This window comes from Grammomys surdaster, unplaced genomic scaffold (genome assembly GCF_004785775.1).
Source record: "Grammomys surdaster isolate TR1022 unplaced genomic scaffold, NIH_TR_1.0 126059, whole genome shotgun sequence".
In the NCBI taxonomy this organism is placed as follows: domain Eukaryota; kingdom Metazoa; phylum Chordata; class Mammalia; order Rodentia; family Muridae; genus Grammomys; species Grammomys surdaster.
The window spans coordinates 503,097-508,000 of NW_021620869.1; the positions used below are offsets into that span (position 1 = coordinate 503,097).

General features: G+C 47.6%; 1 pseudogene; it reads left to right on the forward strand.

Moving 5' to 3' along the window:
- Positions 1–457: 457 nt before the first annotated feature.
- On the forward strand, positions 458–548 carry LOC114610822 (annotated as a pseudogene).
- The last annotated feature ends 4,356 nt before the right edge of the window (positions 549–4,904 follow it).

The window sequence follows — 4,904 nt, forward strand, 5'->3', positions numbered from 1 at the left end:
CATTACAATGGCATGTCCAGGTGGCAACCAGATGTGGGGGAAGAGAAATCAGTACTTAACTAATAAAAAAAAAATCTTTAAATAATGCACCATAACTTTATGCCTACAAATGCTGATATACTCTTTGCATTAGAAAGGTAGATAATTTAACCATTCGTTTTTGAATGGAAGATATAGTAATTAACATGTGTTTCTTTGTTTAAAAGCAATTCACAGTCCTTAGATGCATGAAATGTACATACAATCTATTATAGTTCCTCTGCTATCTGGCAGCTGAAAGCAAAAGATTTGATGGGGTATATCCTTATATTATAAAGAGAAACAAACGAATACAGACTACAAGACTAGAAAAAATTTCAAACAGCCAGGACTAGGCAACAACAACAACAACTACTACTACTACTACTACTCATCATCATCATCATCATCATCATCATACTTGTTGAAAATGTGTCCATGTGCATCTGTAGGTGGCAGCAAGAAGAGAGGTTATGTCTATGCTAAATGCTCTGACCTATGAACATCTGAATGGTTAGTAACTTAACATTCTTTTAAAAATGGGGGAGGAGATAGCCTGAAATGACCACAGGTCTGATGCCAGGTAGCCCAGACAAAGAGCTTGCCTGAAATGACTTCCACTCCGGTGCCAGGCAGGTCTGGATGCGTTCCCAGGATGAGAAGCAAGCTGAAAAGCTGTAGACTAAAAGAACCCTGCCTGGGACCACCAGTCCGGAGCAGGAGTGAGCCCAAGACAGACTGACTACCTTTGACAGGGAACATTAGGATAGGCTGGGCAAGGAGTGAGCCTAAGAAAACCATCAGACTGGTGCAATGGGGCCCTGACAGTAAGTTAGCCTGGGATGATCACCTGTCTGGCAGGGTGCAGTTAAGGAGGAGGGGGACCATGCCCGAGGTGACCCCCTGTCCAGTGTCATAAGGCAGGAGCAGAACAGAACACTCTTGAGAGCACTCATGAGATGAATCTAGACACTCAGAAGCAACGGTTGCCACTACCGAGAAGCAAGTAAGTGGTAGAGAAATGAAAGGGAGAGAGAAACAGAAACTGAAAGATATGGGCACAATGAAGCTAGGCCAGACTGGAGACTCAAGAGTAAACAGCTTTATGTGAGTACCTGGTGATGCCGCCTGGGACTATGATAAAGTCCTGGCTCACGCTGCCACCTGGAGGGCCATGTCTGGTCCATAACTCCTTCAGTAGCAGTGGTCTGTTACCACCAAATGTCAGGTGGAAGTCTCGGCTGGAGAGGTGTTGATGTCTAAGGGTTGTGCAGAACAGGCCCCACCCCTCCCCTGAGCATTGTGGGAGAGCTGACCCTGGAAGCATGAAAGCAGAGGTGATGGAGCCCCTAGCCAGCTGGAGAGCCAATACCGAACATTTCAGGAGTCGTTGGTGAGCTGGCCCTGAGAATATGAACATGAACATGAGGGCTAGCTAGCCGTACCACTCATCTCCTAAGTAGTGGCATAGATGAGGAAGAGATATCCTTCTACTTCCTCACCCTTCACCAACTGTGGCAGGTGGGAGAGCTGGTCATCAGAATGGGAGAACAGTACCTGTACCTCACCTGGGCAGAACAGTAGAGCTGACCCCGGTTGCTGGCGAACCTGCCCCAAGAGCATAAGCACAGAAGAGCTGGCCCTGCCTCTTGTCTGCTGGCCAGTGATTCAGAGGAGGGAGAGATGAACTCTTCTCCTCTCTTATCCATAGCCATCTATGGCAGTGAGGAGAGCTGGTCCTAGGATCATAAAAGCAAGAAAACTTACTGTGTTAGAATTCGGGCGTGATTTGAACAGACAACACAAGGCCGATCCAGTTCCATGGGAAGGGGTTTATTTGTAGGAAGCCGCGTTTGTGCTGGCAGAATCCGCCATTGCAACATGGCGCTGTCGGCCGTAATTCTTCCTAGTAAACAAGCAAATTGCGCATGTGCCATGGTAAAAGCCCGACAAAGTTAAAGCCCATCCCACGGCGTTTTGGCGCACAACGAGTCCAGATTAGTGTACTGTAGTAAGGCCTTTGTAAGGCATTCTAAGAATTGAGATGGATTTTCTTGTTTATCTTGGACAACCTCTTGGAGTTTCTCAAAGTTAACCGGCTTTAATGCCGCCTTCCTCAGGCCTGCCATGTTATAAATCTATCTCTGGCTAAGATACCACCTTCGGAGTTATAATCCCATTGAGCATCCTGGTCAGGAACACTTCTGATCCAATTGGATAAGTTCCGTCTGTTTGATGAATCTGATCTGCATGCGTTTTTATCTCATCCCAAACTCGCCTGCGTTCATCTGGAAGTAGGTTATTAGTTAAAATCATATGTACATTATGGTAGGTAAGGCTGTAAGACTGAGAAATATATTGAAATTCCTTAATGAAGGCAGAAGAGTTAGAGGTGTAGGAGCCCAGTCTGTTCTCTATTTGAGGGAGTTTGCTCAGTGAGAAGGGGACATGTACTCTGACCAGGCCATCAATGCCAGCCACTTCCCTTAGGGGAAGAACAGATGCTGGCTTCGGTGTCCCTGGAGGAGAAGGGGTAGGACCCTTGGCCTTGGAACGTGTGATAGGAGGGGTGAAAGTTGGTGCCAATGCAGGACGGTTAGTATGGCCTGCAGCTGACACAGAAGGAGGGGAGGGGTCTGGAGAGGTCGAGTCAGTGGACTCAGAGATGCCCTGGTGAGAAGAAACCGAGGTAGCAGTTTGGGTTTTAGGCAGCATGGTAACAGGCCTGTGTTGGAGAGGAGGGGGTTCATCAGCTGGGTCTAGAGGTGTGTGGTCTTCTGGGGGTTGAGCAGGTGTCATGGCTAAGAGAACCTTAGGCGTAGAGCAGGTAGAGTACATAGAAGGGGAATAACGGAGGTAGATGAATGCACGGATATAGGGGATTTCCTTCCATTTACCAGACTGCTGGCAGTATGCATTAAGACTCCTTAAAATGACGGGGTCTAGGCTGCCATCATGTGGCCACGTGGTCATCCCATTGTCTACAGGGTACCGGATCCAGACTTTATTGCAAAGGCGTATTAATTTGGAAGGCCTCAACTCAGGCGTTAATTGTAAAAATTTGAGGGTTTTTTTAATAGACAGCCCAGTGGGGTGTTTGCTGGTATGGACAAAGACAATGAGCCCATTGAGTGAGTTAGTTATAAATCTGTTAGTTCAGCATCCTGAAATAAAGTTTGGCAACAGAAATCAGGCACTGCTTATAATAATCAGGCTGTTGCTCGATCAAATAAGGGCCTCGACTGGGCTAGCCCACCAGAAGTTAGCCAGTCAGGAGGTAGCTCGACTAGTACCAGTTTTCTGGCGGAGCTGGGAGAGCTGGGGAGGGGTTACAAGCTATCTCCGAAAGGGGGAAATCACTCAATCGGTTCAAGGTCCTAGTTGAATAGCAGTCATAGTTCGGCTAGAGGCCAGCCACACGTACTGGGGCGAAAAGCCAACCCCAGAGTCCAGGAAGCAGTGGCCAGACACTAACCCGGAGTCCAGGGCCCCTCACACGAACTGGAAGCTCCCTACCGATTAAAAGCTGGTGTGTGCATGAGAGATTGTGCAGTCTGGTACCTGGAAGGTGGAACCGAACCGAGGACCTGCGTGTCCATCTGAGTATCTAACCCACGTGGCAGAGCACCGATTGGTGGAGGGGTGGGCCACAGAGGCACAGCTCACGTGTTGGAAGTTTGTCAGGTCTCAGCGGGCACAGCAGTGAAAACAGCGGGCAGATGCTGTGGCTGCAGTGGCAGTGTGGCTCAGTGGCGGGAATGGAGGACCACGTGGGCCTCTGTCTCGGCGGAGGCCTAGTGAGACGCCTAGTGCCCGGGAGGGTCGGTTCAGCCGGTCAACACACCAACGTTAGAACTCGGGTGCAGTTTGAACAGATAACACAAGGTCGATCCGGTTCCATGGGAAGGGGTTTATTTAGGGAGGGGAGTGGGAGAGAGGAGTGGGAAGATGGCGAGTGAAGAGCAGAGGAAGAGAGCGAGGTTGGGGTGGTCTCAATTATTTAAGTGGGTGATGACGTGTAACTTCCCAGGTGCAGGTGAGCGAGACAGGTGAGTTCTGGGAGTGGTTGTCTCAGTAACGAGGTAGGAGTTGCTGGCCCCTGAATATGACGTCACATGGCTCAGACTTATACTAACAGACTGTGTCCCTCACCAGTTGCAAAACTCCAGAGAACAGCCTCTGTACCTTGTCTGGGCAGCAGAATAGAGCTGGCTCTGAGTTAATGGTGAGCTGGTCCTAAGGACATATGAGCAGGAAAGTTGACAGGATGACCAGGTCATATATACCTTTCTTTCAGTCCTTGATCCAGGGCTTTGAATTGACCCACCTCCACATCTACCCAATCGATGAAGTGCTGGAATGCATAAAAGGACGGGTCCTACAAATCTTAAACTATAGGATCTCCATCACACAGGGGGCAACAACAGGATATCTGACTGAGGTTTCAGTATCGATAGAGGAGCAAACACAAGAAGCCTCATTTCAAACTAATAAGTCCTTGCAATGAACATTTGCAAGCAAAGAACTGTGGACAAAAGGGTAAACTGTGGGACACACTGTGACATACTACAGCTTCTACATTGATATTTTGTTTTTTCTGTTGGGGCAAAGGATGTAAGTGTGAAGGCAGGTATGAGGAGTGGGGGATGATTGGGATTCGAGTGCATGGTGTAAAATTCACAAAGAACCAATGAAAATAAAATAAACATAAACAAGGAAATAGAAAAAATCAACTCAATGCACAAGTTCATTGTTCTGGAAAAAAAACTTAGAAATAAAACATAGACATTCATTTAAGAAAGGCATATAACTACAGAAGAATATACACTAAACATTGAATGGCTACTTTGTAGAAATGGTTAGGGTCCATGGCAATTCTAAAGATA